Here is a 15,281-nt window from a genome sequence, read left to right as displayed (position 1 = left end):
ACCGGAGAGAGTTGTGTTTGGTTTCTTCCTGGTGTTAACATTTCCACCAAGCGCTCCTGGATCGGGGAATGCCGCCCCTAGACAGTCTTGAATTTGTATAGCATATAGTTTTAGGGAGTCAGGGAGGCCCTTTATCAGAGATTTCATTCAATGCGGGTCAGCTCTTAGCAGCATCGGGGAGGGTTGGTGGGGTACTAAACACCTGTTGCACACAAGCTGAAGAAAAGCCGCTTTCTGCACACTTCTGGTAATTTGGTCCAGCCCCAGCATGGGGATGGTTACCAGGTCTCCCCGCTCCAGTGGATCCAGCCCTCCGGCCCAGTATGCCATCCTCTGAGTTAAGGACCAGGGAGCCCTACTATCTGGGCCAGTTAGAAACACACCTGGACCCCAATATCCCTGCGCCTCCTCTTCACTGAGTTTAATTCTGTCTCCCACTGTGAGTGAGATCCTCCACGCTTATTCAGTCTCTGTTTCTCTAGGGAGCCTACTGTATTTTTCCTGCAGTTTTGCCAGTTCAGTTGCATTATAGGGTATTTCTTTTGTTATGATTTTCGGCACGGCATCAGCTCCCCCATTGTACTGAAATTCTGTTTTCATCAGAGGGCAGAGTTGAGGATTGATTCTCTCATTTTCGAGCTTTATCTGCTCCATCTCCCCCCAGGGGTAGTGGCCAGCTATACTTCTCCGTTAATCGTTTTGCACTCCTTAGATAAACTAGAGCACCCACAGTCACTATCACCATCTTTTCGCGCCTCTCCTAATTCCAAGCACAACTCTCGGTCCCAAACAAAAGCGTTTCACAACTGAATTTGTAAACTGTTTGCGGTTACCTCCACTTTCAGCCCCTTTTTCCACTCAGCTTTTAATTCTGCTTTGTAAGTTCTTAACTAGCTCTTGTAAGGATTCATTCACCTCCTGCTCAGCCTGTTTCACTATGCATTTATCTTTTTGCGCTATCAGCACTGCTCCCAAAACACCACAAGCCACAGCTTTTACTTTTCCTATCTCCACCTGTTCTCTTTCGCCAAATCTTTTATTCATTCTGCGACAGTGAATAGGGGATTGACAGTTCTCCTCTGCCCAGGCTCTCCCTCTGGGAGTTGCGCAAGATTTATATGTTTTCAACAGCTCTAGCAAAGGGGAGCAGTCCAGATCAGGCTGAACCTGGGAAGCCATGATCATCTGCTGGAGAATTCGGACTTAGCAGATTTTACATCCTCCCTTCTCTAACGCAGTGGATATGCCTTCTACGTTCTTCTCACTGACCAACTCAGGAAATGCCACTTCTGACACCAAAATTATTGTCTGGTCCCACACTGTGGGTTACGAGGAGGGTGAATCTTTTGAATTCCCCAAGAGCATGGGTGCCGGTGGAAGAGCTGGTCTCTGCTCCGCAGAGCCGCAGGGTGGCCGGAGTCACGACAATGACTCAGAGGAACAATTGTGCTGGTGAATTTATTAACTGACCACTTTAGTAAGTGAATGAAGACAATTTGGCAACAATCAACTGATAACTGTCAGGGGAATGAATAAAGGCACTTTGGGATGAGACTGTTTTCCTAATAACCCGTCAATGATCAACCAATCACAATTCAATTCCTACAAAACTTATACACATGAATATATGAAAGAAATAGAGAGAGCAGAAAGAGGAAAGAGAAAAGAGAGGAGGAGGGGATAGGAAAAGGGGAATCACCACCCTTGGATCCCACGTAATCAGAGTAGACAGCTTGGTCCATAGGTGGTGGGTCAACAAAGACACACGTGGGGTGTTGCCTTTATCTAGTCTTTCTTATGCATGCGCAATAGGTTGTTCCAGAAGGTTCTCACTTTCTCTGGCTTGTACCTGCTCAGTTAGGCAAGTTCTGTCTCTGGACAACAACAGGAGGGAGAGGGAGAGAAACGGCCCCCGCCACACCTCCACAGAGCTTGCTCTGCTTCTCCCCCACAGGGCTTCCCACTCGAGTTGTTTGAGACATCCTCTTGATGACCAGTTTCTTGTTTATGAACAGTTTGTGACAGCTTGCAAATACAGATCGCATCTGCACACATGCACACACCGTGTGTTGAGGCAGATGTCATTTTGTTCAGCAGTTTGACTGCAACTTGTGTGCATGCACACACATTTTGCTAAGTTGGTGCAGAAGCTGTTAAGAGCACCAGGGCATGCCAGCGTGAGCAGCACAGCACAAAATGGTTCAGTCACAGATACTTTCTGAGACTTGAAATCAGTCACTTGCATTGCTAGGCAAAGGATAATAAACGTAGGGATGGTGATGTGCTTTTCTGCAACACCATCAGGAGGCCTTGATCCTGCATTTGGGTCACCACTCCAAAAGTTTTGGGGGAATGGGTCTTGAAAAGAGGGGGCTGATCTTTGGGGCCAGCCAGCAAATAACAGGAGTCAGATGCATGCCTGACTGAACATGGAGTTAAAATGAAGCTGGATACTGCTCCTGAAAGGGAGCCTGCACATTCAATATTGATGTTTGCCCTTTGAATTTCTGTGGCATGCCCTCTGCTGATGCTCATCCTCTCCTTTTCCCATGTATAACTGCTTTTCCAGCAGCTCTACCTGTCAGCAGCCCTGGCAAAGTGACAGGGCACAATCAAGGCCCCTTGTCCAGTGTCTTCCCAACAACAAGGGAAATTTTCCCTTGCCCTGAAACCCAGGCAAGCGGGATTTGAAATGTGCCTTCCCTGGGAGGGAGGCAGTGCTGTGGTTGACACAGAATTGTTCTGCATTGGTGGCGCTGGAGCAGCTAATGCACAGAAGACATATTTTGGGCTTCCTTGAATCCTGATTCCTGATTCTGAAGCCATGTTATTTTTCATGGTCCCCACTGTTTTGTTTAGTTAGCTTTAACTCATCAAAGTTTGCTTACATGATTTACAGGGCTGCAGAAATGTCCTCTCTGCTGGCAGTTGCTCATTGAAATTCATTTTGGGGAATGCCAAAGCCATTTCAATAAGAATTATGTCTCCTGTTTGAAGAGCATTGCCATGGCAACTGTGACAGGTGCACACAGGGAAGAGAAACTTGTATTTATTTGAAAGGTTAGAGCAATCATTGTCGTAACCTGGCTGTAAAGAAAAGCCACATGCGTATTTGGGTGCGTAAAGAAGCAAGAAGCACTTGCATGAGTTTCCAGTTGCTTTCCTTGGGGAAAAGATGTATGAGAACAATCAGGGAGAGGGATAGGGGTTTGACCCAGAGATCCTGCCCCACCCAAACCCCTTCATGATTTTATTCCTCAGCTCAGCACACATCTCTTCCCTGCAACACACCAGCCCAATCACCCAGCTCCCTGTGAACCAGGGCAAATCTTGCCAACAGAGCATGTTGAAACATTGCAGCTAAGTTTCTGTTGCCTTTGTTACCTGCCTGCATTACCCACAGACCTGACTGACCAGCCAGGCACAAGGAGAAAATCCCAGAAAGGCTGAATGGGGGGAAGTGCCAGACTTTGGCTCTGAACCCTGCAGGCTTAGAAATAGGATTTGCAGGGTTTTATACTGAGCAAGGATGTTGGGCTGGGCTGAGCCCTGAGCAGTCAATCCTTTGTTTGCAGCGTGGGCTGAATTTTTAGGGACAAATGGCAGTTTTCAGCTGGCATGGGCATGGTTGTGCAAAGCCAGGGGAGAAGTTATTTCTGCTCTGTCAGCTTTCCCAGGCGCTTAAGCAGTTGCTGCTGGGGATGGTTTTGATCAAATTTACATCAGATGTGTTTTTCCTCCTAGTTGTTGTCACTTGCATTGCACTGTCTGTGCATGCTGTCCGTGGAGATCCAGATACCCATCTAGATGGAGTCCCTCCTGTTTGATCCCCCAGTGATCCTGCACCCAGCAGGCACTCTGGAAGCTATAAGGACTGTGGATCACCATCACTAGATGTGCATGGCAATAGGATTGGGAAAGAACGGCAAAGCGCTGTTTTGTCCTGGTGTTATCGCATCCAGAGCCATGGGAAGAGGGAGACTACATCTTCAGGTGTCCTGGGGCAGCAAAACATTTAAGCTCAGACCCTGCTTTGGGGCAGATCAAGAGAGTGCCGTGCGTCATTGCTTAGCTGGCCCCTTGCAAGATGTGACATTGGCAGACAAATGAAGAATTGCATTAGCCAGAATGCAAAATTCACAGCCAGATCAGAGCAAACATCAAGGATTCCCCAGAATAGGATTTCTGGTCTGAAAAATCCTGCCCAATATGGTCTTCCTAAGAGGAGAGTCAAGCAGCATTCAGCCTAGCATGTGAAATCATCTTACCTGGCAATCATCACTCCTGAAAAGTGTTTTCTGAGGTACTGAGCATTAGCTGTGCCTTGTCATCTCCCACCTATTCAAGCAGCAACAGCTTTCAGTCCTCCTGTCTCTGCAAACCATTTCTCATGTCTTGTATCTCCCCAAGGCCAAGGAAGAGCAGGCTGGATCCTTTTCCAGGATTTTCCTAGTAGTGATGCTGTGGAGCAGGGCAGTGTTATCTATTTGAGCCATATGTTGTCATTTAAACTCAAGGGCTTTGGATTTTTCAATCATGGGTTAGTAAACAGGACGCCAGACCTTTTGGCATTAGATGGGATGCACCTGTCCTAGAGGGGGAAGAGGATCTTGGGGCAGGAGTTAGCTGGGCTCATTGACAGAGCTTTAAACTAGATTTGAAGGGGGAAGGGGGCAAAACACCAGCCCATCTGGAGTGCATGTATACCAATGCACACAGCATGGGTAACAAACAGGAGGAGCTTGAAGCCATGATGAAACAGGAAAATTATGATGTAGTGACTATTACAGAAACATGCTGGGATGTCTCCCATGACTGGAGTGCGCCTGTTGATGGCTACAAGCTCTTTAGGAGGGACAGACAAGGAAGGAGAGGTGGTGGGGTGGCGCTGTATGTTAGGGACTGTTATGATTGCTTTGAGTACAAGTGTAGTGAAGACAGGGTAGAATGTCTTTGCGTTAGAATCAGGGGGAAGGCCAACAGGGCAGATGTTGTAGTAGGAGTCTACTATAGGCCACCCACCCAGGACAGAGAGGTGGATGAAATATTCTATAGGCATTTAGGAGAAATCTCACGATCGCTTGCCCTTGTTCTTGTGGGAGACTTTAACTTCCCAGACATCTGCTGGAAATACAACACAGCAGAGCGGGACCAGTCCCGGAGATTCCTGGAATGTGTGGGAGACAACTTCCTGATGCAGCTGGTGAGTGAACCGACCAGAGAAGGTGCCCTGCTGGATCTCCTCTTTGTGGACAGAGAAGGACTGGTGGATGATGTGGCAGTCGGAGGGCACAGCGATCATGAAATAATAGAGTTCTCTATTCTTAGAGAGGCCAGGAGAGGGGGAAGCAGAACTGACATCCTGGACTTCCAAAGGGCTGACTTTGTCTTGTTTAGGCACCTGCTTGACAGGATCCCTTGGGAGATGGTCCTGAAGGGTATAGGGGTCCAGGAAGGCTGGGCACGCTTTAAGAAGGAAGTCTTAATGAATCAGGAACAGGCGGTCCCCAGGTGCTGTAAGAGAAGCTGGCGACAGAGGAGACCACCCTGGCTGAACAGGGAGCTTTGGCTGGAACTCAGGGAGAAAAGGAAAGTTTACAGCCTTTGGAAGAAGGGGCTAGCCACTCACAGTGAATACAAAGAGGCTGTGAGGCTATGCAGGGCAGAAATCAGGAGGTCTAAAGCCCAGCTGGAAATTAATCTGGCTTCAGCAATCAAGGATAACAAGAAATGTTTCTATAAGTATGTCAGTAGCAAAAGAAAAACCAGGGAGAGTATCCATCCCCTGCTGGATGCAGGAGGAAACATGGTAACAAGTGATGAGGAAAAGGCTGAGGTCCTTAATGCCTTCTTTGCCCCAGTCTTTAATAACAAGACTAGTTGTACTGAGAGAATCCAGCCTCCTCAGCAAGAAGACAAAGACTGGGAGAACGACCCACCCGCAATCCAGGAGACAGCCAGTGACATACTGCATCACATAGACATACACAAGTCTATGGGACCGGATGGGATACACCCGAGGGTGCTGAAGGAGCTGGCTGGGGTGCTCGCCAAGCCGCTTTCCATCATTTACCATCAGTCCTGGCTGACCGGGGAGGTCCCGACAGATTGGAAACTGGCCAATGTGATGCCTATCTATAAGAAGGGTTGGAAGGATGATCCAGGAAATTACAGGCCTGTCAGCTTGATGTCGGTGCCCGGGAAGCTGGTGGAGCAGCTCATCCTGAGTACCACCACACAGCACATGCGGGACAACCAGATGATCAGGCCCAGTCAGCAGGGGTTTATGAAAGGCAGGTCCTGCTTGACAAACCTGATCTCCTTCTACAACAGGGCGACCCGCTTATTGGATGAGCGAAAGGCTGTGGATGTTGTTTACCTTGACTTTAGTAAGGCCTTTGACACCGTTTCCCACAACATTCTCCTGGCGAAACTGGCTGCTCGAGGCTTGGATGGGCACACGCTTTGCTGGGTAAAAAACTGTCTGGATGGCCGGGACCAAAGAGTTGTGGTGAATGGAGTTAAATCCAGTTGGTGGCCGGTCACGAGTGGTGTCCCCCAGGGCTCGGTTTTGGGACCACTCCTGTTTAACGTCTTTATTGATGATCTGGACGAGGGGATCGAGTGCACCCTCAGTAAGTTTGCAGATGACACCAAGTTGGGTGGGAGTGTTGCTCTGCTCGAAGGTAGGGAGGCTCTGCAGAGAGACCTGGACAGGCTGGAGCGATGGGCTAAGGCCAACTGTAGGAGTTTCAATAAGGCCAAATGCCGGGTGCTGCACTTGGGCCACAACAACCCCCAGCAGCGCTACAGGCTTGGGGAGGAGTGTCTGGAGAGCTGCCAGTCAGAGAGGGACCTGGGGGGGTTGATTGACAGCCGGCTGAACATGAGCCAGCAGTGTGCCCAGGTGGCCAAGAAGGCCAATGGCATCCTGGCTTGTATCAGCAATAGCGTGGCCAGCAGGGACAGGGAAGTGATCTTACCCCTGTACTCGGCACTGGTGAGGCCGCACCTCGATGACTGTGTTCAGTTTTGGGCCCCTCACTACAAAAAGGACATTGAATGACTTGAGCGTGTCCAGAGAAGGGCAACAAAGCTGGTGCAGGGTCTGGAGCACAGGTCTGATGGGGAGCGGCTGAGGGAACTGGGGTTGTTTAGTCTGGAGAAGAGGAGGCTGAGGGGAAACCTCATCGCCCTCTACAACTACCTGAAAGGAGGTTGCAGAGAGCTGGGGATGAGTCTCTTTAACCAAGTAATAAGTGACAGGACAAGAGGGAATGGCCTCAAGTTGTGCCAGGGAAGGTTTAGACTAGATATTAGGAAGTGTTTCTTTACAGAAGGGGTTGTTAGGCGTTGGAATGGGCTGCCCAGGGACGTGGTGGAGTCCCCATCCCTGGAGGTGTTCAAGAGGCGGGTTGACACAGCACTTAGGGATATGGTGTAGTTGGGATCTGTCAGTGCTAGGTTAATGGTTGGACTAGATGATCTTCAAGGTCCCTTCCAAGCTAGATGATTCCGTGATTCTGTGATTCTGTGATTCAATGCATCCTGAGGCCAGGGGAGCAGTTGGTTTATGCAGCTGTGGAAATGACAACACAGCTCTGTGGTCTTAAAAAGATTCATTCAGCAAGCCTTGGAGAAAGAGGTGGAGGACAACCAAGAAAATAAGAGCAGCCAGTTGAATTTTGGCTCCAGAGGTGGAGGGAGGATAGAGGGACTGGTTCCCCCTCCCTTTATTTGCAGTGCCCAGGCTGGTATGCTCAATCACCATTTTGGTAGGCATTGGACTGTGCAGTCCCATGCAGACCTGGGCTCCTAGACCAGCAAACCAAGCTGCCACATTGGATCAGCTCACGTCCACGCTTCCCAAAGCATGCATCAGGCTCACCTTCAGGCAGGTTTTCCTTTGCTTTCCATGTCATCCTTGCAGCACACTGCAGGCAAAATTTTCATTAAGTACAGACATTTCATGTCAGCAAGGCTTGGTTTGACAAAGGACCCTGCATGGGTGACTCATGGGATGTCTTACAAAGATGGGATCCCATCAGCAGGGACAGAAACCCTAATGAACACTCTCCTCTGTCAGAGACCACTGGGTAACAGCTAAAATCATGTGTGACACAAGGTCATTCACATAATCTGGCCCATTTCTGCACATCTGTCCCTTTGGAAGGTACGTCCCTACGCTGGTGAGCAGGCGTCCCACTGCCCTCTCGTGTGTCCCCTGCCAGGCACATGTCCCCTGCGGCTTGGATGAACGCCTCCGCCACAGACCTGGGTGTCTCTCTGCATGCAAGGCTGTCACCTCCTCACCATTGGGTGCAATTTTGTTGTCAACTGGTGGAATAAAAGTCTGATCTGCGCTTTTTTCTTCCCAGAAACAAGACAACTTCCCTTCTCAAGTAGCTGTCAGAAATCTGAGCAATAAAGCTGCTAAGTGTGTAAAAGCACTCCCTGGTGCCCCAGTCGGAAGAGTTGTGTGCTGCACAGACAGACACAGGAGCAGCTAGGTCTTTGCATCTATAACAGACCCTGCAGCCTCCAGGGAGTCTCACCAAGCAGATAAGGACAGCCAGGAAGATGGAGAGCAAGGTGTAGTGAAGGCAGGGATGGGGAGAGAAAGAGCTGCCTTGCAGCAGCCTTGGTGGTTCACTTCAGCTGTGCCCTGGGGTCTGGTCCAGGCTGCTCTCTGTGGCCACAGCCAATTTTCAAGGCTCTAGTCACTGACCCTGGTGGTGCACAGCCCTGATAATGATTTGGGAGCTTTCTCTCCCATGGCACTTGGTCTCCTATAGCATTCTGCTTGCCCCCTGCACAGGCACTGCCCGGTGCCCAGTGCTTACACAAGCTGCACGAGGCAGGGAGTCTCCCAAGCCATGTGCCCATCTCTCATGGCAAGATTTAACTTCAGCTAATTAAGTGACTGGCTGATGTATGAGAGATCAGTGTGGCAGCTTTCTGCAGGAGTCTGAGAGTGAGTGCTGGAATGGGCAGCACTAATGTGTGCGGCTTTGAAATGTCACCTCCAGAATGTGCATCGCTCGTGGCTATTCTCTTGCCACAATTGCTGACCCTCTGGATGGGAAGTGTTTGACTGTTGGGGGCTCAGAGCTGGCAGCACCAGGCTTAGGCAACAGGATTCCACTCCCGACTGCCTACCGTGGATGTTGTAACTATGAATCTGCAGTTGAAAGTCCTCCACACTATTCATGTAGTTCTCCTGGGTGATCAGTGGAAGCTGGATGGGTGGCAAGCTGCATAAGCACATTGTTCCCTCTATTGATTCAGGAATAAGTGTCTGTGGTACCAGGCAGCGACAGCATGCCATGTTCTCATGGGCAAGCTTGTTACTGACTGCTATAGTGATTGGTTGGTGGTGTGTTTAGAGATTATCATTTTCCTGGCAGACTGGAGACATCATTACTGGCTATGTGCAGTAATTCTTAGCTATTCCAGCTCCAGCTCATGGGTGAACTGGGCACAATGATGGTTTCTTAGCTGCAAGATCTCTGATCTAGGTGCACAGCAGGGTTGAGGTGGGCAAGATCTCTGGATTGGAAGATCTCTAGAAGGTCTCTGGTCTAACCTTTTCTCAGAGGGCCAATGTCAAAGCTAAAGCAAGTTGGTCAGACAAGCTTTGAACATCTCAAGGATGGAGGTAGCTGGCCTCATTCTCTCACTCAAAAAAAAAAAAAAAAAGAAAGCAGTGTTAAAAAGGCATGACTACAGTTCTGAAAGAGATCTAAGGATGCATTGTGCAGCAGTGAAAACCACCTTTCACCATGCTGAATCTGAGCAGCAGTAGGAAGTGAGTGCTGGACTTGACACATCTCTGCTCCTGGAGATCTGGTCCTGTCAAGAAGTGCCCTGGAAACAGCAAGCTCCCTTGGTACTTGCAGTGCTGGTCGCTTGTCCAAGTCATGAGAGGGGTTTCTGCCATTTCACGTAACTTAAGTGGTACAGTGTAGACGGGAAATCACAGGATTTTTGCGAATATACTGAGGATTTCCCCTGGTGCACCATGACTGTGCAGATATTCAGGTTCAAAATGAATGCAAAGGTCCATGTCACCAGTCATTCCTAGTGCCATTTGATCCCACAAGAGAGAAAAGGCTAGGGGAGATAGGACAGCTGGGAGTCCCAGCTCCTTACACCTCTGCCCAGTGCTGCGTTCATCTTCACACATGGCCATGGTCAAAAAGATACCTGTAGAGAAGTATTCCCCTTTTCATCTCCATTCTGCTGCTGTCACCCTGTGCTAGACTGTGCTAGCTTGTTACATATGTGCCTTTTCCTGCACATGCATGAGGTTTCTCACAGGGTATCTTCCCCAGCTGGCATTTTTCTCTAAGCATTAGCTCTCTTCTTGCCCTTCTTTTGCCATTGTACAAAGCCAGTTTGTTTCTTGCCCATTGACGGGGGACTTTCAGCCCTGTCCTGCTTGTGCCATGTCCCTGCTGGGGTCACTTGCAGGAGGACATCTGGGTGCTCTGTCTTGCCTTTTCCAGAGTTGTGCCCAGAAAAGACAGGTGAGCTGGCATGCTTGTGCCAAGCACACATCACCTCCTAAGAGGTGCTGTCCATAACACTAAGCTGGCATTAGCAATCACATTGCTCTCCCTGGCACATGCAATACCACAGATGCCAAAAGCTTACCCAAGCTCAAAGGGAAATGGGAGAAATCTGCATAGTGTAGCTAAATACATAGAAACCTGGTCTGGCTAGGAAACACCTGAAACACAAATATCTGGGGGCTGGGAGAGCATCACATGGAAATACTGTCTGTATGCCCATCCTGCTCTTATATCCTCCTACTCTAAGGTGCTCTTGGCAGTTGTAAGAAGAAGAAGCTGTGCTGGATGGCCGTTGGGTCCGATCAGGTATAGCAGTTCTTCCCTTGCTGCACCATCCTTAGAGCATCACCAGCCAAGAAGACTTTTCCATGGGCTATTGTAACTAAGGGTTGTGTGAGCATACTCTGTTAAAAGACCTTTACAGTGCGAATGAAATAGCATGATTTGAAATGAAAACTAAATCCTGATGGAGAGCATCGGGCTTGGCGCGAGGACAGAGATTTATATGCCGTGTTCACAAAGATACCATCCTTCTCTTGTTGCTGCTGGAGAAGATCTGGAGCTGCAATTCTGCAAGATTTGTTTTATTCTTTGATTTCTGGTAGATTGAAATGAGATGAAACTCATTCCCTCAGCAATTGTCTTAGCTACAGACTCAGGGAAGAGAGATTTCTGCTGCAGAAATGCAGACAGTTGGATGCGCCATGGATGCCTTCAGCCTTCATGCCAGAGCAGGGCTCTTTAGCTCAGGTGAAATGGACTCAACAGCAATGGAATGAAAACCCCAGCAGCAGCCGTGGTTTGCTGCGATCTTGCCCCATGGTGTCACTGGGGGTCCCTGCAGCGGGCAGGGAGGAAGGCAGGAGATGTGCCAAGCCTGGTGGTTTAGGCCAACACACAGTCTGGCTCAGCAGAGGGACCTCTAGCCCCATGCACCCAAATCTGTTAGAGACGCTCCAGAAATTGCCCTTTCCCACCTGCAGTGTGACCGAGGGCCACAGCAGGAAAAAAATATTCCAGCTTTTTCAAGGGCTGTAGTGTTGCACTCTCGTGGGATCTTGAGTGGCTTAAATACCCAGCTCCCTGGGGAGAGTTTATTAGACTGTGGCAGAAGCACCACTTTCATCCCCAAATCAAGCTGATTCTAGATCTCTGTGAAGATTTGAGGGACGGCTTGGAAAGACCATCTAGATTGACCCCAGATTTGCATGAGGTGAAAAAAATGTGTAATGGTTTAGAGACTGCTTTAATCTTCTGTTTCAGTCTTCTGTTTTTTCCCTCTGTCTTGTGGATTTGGGACTCCCAGCTTCTGGCTCTGCAGTGAATCAGCAGTGGGGGTTTCAGGGTTCCTTTTGTTTTCTGTTTACACAAGCACTATCACATCTTGTGCTGAAAGAGCCCCTGAGCCACAAGAGACAGAGACTTTAAATGCAAATTTCAGCACGTACTTGCACTGTCAGGACTTTGGGTCTCATCATACTTCATCACACTGTGTCCAGCTGGGGAAACCAAGGGATAGATGTCTCAGCTGCTGAGCTCAGCACTGCAGCCCACATGACTGCCAGGAGCTCCTGGTCTGCCTCATTCACACCATGTATGGTAATGCAAGAAGATCAGCCTCGCCCAGCAACCTGTACCTCTGAAAAAGAGGACTGCAGGCAGCAGGCTTGCAAAACTGAACACTGAATGCAGCAGGAGCACAGGACTAGGTGAGGCCACCAGGAACATGGGCTGCAATCCACAGCTTCCACGGTCAGCCCCATGCTAGCTCGATGCTGCTCGCATCATCACAGCCTGTGCTATCCAGCAAATCTCTGCCTGGGAAAGCAGAGACCATGTCAGAGGGTCCAGCAAGAGCAGGGTGTCATCAGTGCACATCCTAAATTACTGTAGAAAGCAGTATGTACTCTAGCACAGGGTAAATTATGCAGTTGCCCGATCCTCTCCTTCTCCACTGACCGAACGCTGCCACATGGCCACATGCATGCAGGACCCTGCGGCAAAGCTTTGCAGCAGGCAAAAGGCAGTGGAATGGAGATCAGGCATGCTCTAAGAATAGCCTATATTATTTTCACAGACTTGCTGTTTCTCAAACAGATGTGATCTCAAACACCATTAGGAGGAAATCCTTTTCTCCAGGATTGCAGTCTCATCCCAGGGACAAATTTGCCTCAGCAATTCTTGCTGATTGGAGATTCATCCAGAGAGCGGACTTGCCGTTTGTTCTTCCCACTCTTTTTCCCAACAACCCTGTACAGCAGAAACAGCAGCAGTGCACATGTTTACCCAACACAGAGCACTTGCTCGAACCCTAGAAAGATCACTTGGAGAACCACATAAGAGCAGCACCTGCTGGCAGTGGCAGTTTAAGCCCCAAGGTCGCATTATTCAAGGAAGTCCTATTAGTGTTGGGTCTAAGCATCAGGAACAGCTTTTTTAATTGGCACCCAAGTTTCTTTTTGTGAGAGAGAATTATTTTGTGAGGCATTGAGGGATGCCGCACAGGGCAAGCCAGAGCACACCCATAGAAAGTTTACGTCTTGATACCTCTGCTGCCCTCAGAATTGATGAAGGCAGCTATTTTAATTAACTTTCCTGAGAAAGGCTTTTTTTTCATACATGGGGGCAGGGTGCACTGTACATTTTAATGGGATTTGTCAGGAAAATTATTGATTTTGTTAGTAATGTTTTTGAAATTGTGCCATTCTGTTAATTCTGTCAGGTCCTCTTTGATAGCTTAGCTGAGAGCATTTTTGCATACTTCATTAGTTTTTTAATACACAATAATTTCCTCTAACTCATCAATGCCAAGCAAGATCAGCTGCATGCTTGGTAACCTGTTTTCCTATGTACAAACCTGTTGCAGCAATAATTATAAACAGAACAAATTATTACAGATTTTCATTATAAAATACAATTACACTGAGCTGTGCTGCCTTGTTACACTTTTCACAGCCATCATTTGCTCTTGAGTAAATGGTTTCATTATAATCATGAAGGGCAAACTTAATACACTTCTGACTCATAGCAATCAGCACAAGAAATCATCCTGGCTGTTCCTCCAAGTGCTTGGTGATGTTTGCTCTGAATGAGAATAAAATGTTGACTCTGCTGCCAAATACTTGTCAGCTTAACAGAGGGGCTCTGGGTGGCAGTACAGACGTGCAAGGAGGGGAGAAAGTCAGAATCTATACCGGCATGGCCTGAATTTCACCCCCCTGGAGTGTGGCTTTCTTCCATGGTTATGGGGTTTCAGTGCTGGGACCTGCCAGGATCCTTCTTGATCATATAGTAGAGCAGCCTCGGGGCTACTCCAGCTTGTGCTGGCTGCCCGTGGAAAGCTCAGAGGAGCTGGGGATGGGGCAAGAAGTGTTTATTCGAAGGACAGGGCAGATGGGCTTGGGCAGAAGGAGAGCAACTGGGAAACTTGTTTAAGCAAGAGCATTCACAGGAGGGCAGTGCTGTCAAGGCGTGGGGAAGAAGCAAGCCCAGTCAGGAGGTCAGCAGCAAGCAGAGGGCTGCAGACAGTCTGCAGTCTGCAGACATTGCCTTTTTATTTATTCTTGTTATTGCCTTCTCATTTCTTGTCTGGGACAAGGTCAGAGCCAGAAGAAGGTCCTGTCCCAGCAGCAATGCCACACACACATGACAGTGAACAGGGTCCTCCAAACAGGAGCAGGGGCTGCTGGATTTCTGCTCCCCATTTTGTCTTTGCAAGGGCTTTGCACTGTAGGAAAGACCACAATAGTCCCCCACCATGCACTAGCCCCTTGTACCCCAGGGGTTTGGTCACCTTCTGGTGAGCAGCTTTCATCTGGGTGTTTCTGAGCTTCTTATATGAGTCCCTGAAAAGAGCTGGAAAATTTCTTTCACGCTATTTTTTTCCCCTGGTAAAGCAATTCATTCACTCAATTTTCACTCTTTTGGGTGCCCCAAAGAGCAATTCTCTCTGCTGGTGGCCACAGCCTCTTGTGAGGCTTTCGTCCTTCGTGGTGTGTGCTTTGTGGCTGTGCTCTGAGCAGGGGCTCTGCCTTTTGGCCTGCCCTGCTGATGCCACAGAGGCAAATTCAGCAACCCCAGGCCATGTGAGAAGACAGACTCACTGCACAGCTCTCGAACAGGAAAGAATCAAACCTTCAGGGCTTGGGGAAGGATGTGCTGCTTGCAAAAGAAAATAAAAAAGTCAGATCTCACCAGCAGTGAAGCTTTCCTTCACCCTGCCCTAACCAGAAAGACCATCTTTCCTTTATGTTCCCTCCACAGAAAAAGTCCTAACTCCATCATTCCTTTTGAGCTCATAAATTGGAGCCTCCAAAGTCCAAACTGAGCATCTGATCATGATGTTGTGCATGGATCTGCTGTGCCTGGTGAGACAGAGCATCTTCCATATGCAGGGGCTGGTTTAAGCAGTTCACCATGCTTTCAGGGACTTGGTCTGTGCTGGTTCCCAGTGTTCGTGCCCCCAGGAGCCTGTGCAGTGTGTGCAAGCTGTCAAGGGGCTGTTCTGTACCCTGGATTTTTGGAAGGGGATGTGTCTTGCTGACCCTGGGCCAAGGCACCTCTGGATGGAGGCTGGTCCAGGCTGTGTCATGTCCAGCTGTGGCCTCTAGCCATGCCGGGGAGAAGAATGTCACCCTGTGAGCTGCTGGTGCTCTGACCCTGTGGTCCATGCTCATCCTGAGGCAAGCTCGGCCCATTGGCTCCTGC

The 15,281-nt window shown here is 49.0% G+C and overlaps 1 protein-coding gene across 8 annotated transcripts in view; it reads left to right on the top strand.

The window, feature by feature from the left end:
* The window catches only part of SLC8A1 (solute carrier family 8 member A1), a 152,247-nt gene that overhangs the window by 118,966 nt on the left and 18,000 nt on the right, over window positions 1–15,281 (top strand). The window lies entirely within an intron of this gene.

The sequence above is a fragment of the Strix uralensis genome, chromosome 3 (genome assembly GCF_047716275.1).
Source record: "Strix uralensis isolate ZFMK-TIS-50842 chromosome 3, bStrUra1, whole genome shotgun sequence".
Lineage (NCBI taxonomy): Eukaryota > Metazoa > Chordata > Aves > Strigiformes > Strigidae > Strix > Strix uralensis.
The sequence above is the reverse complement of the archived record's forward strand: the minus strand, read 5'-3'. Positions and strand labels throughout refer to the sequence as shown.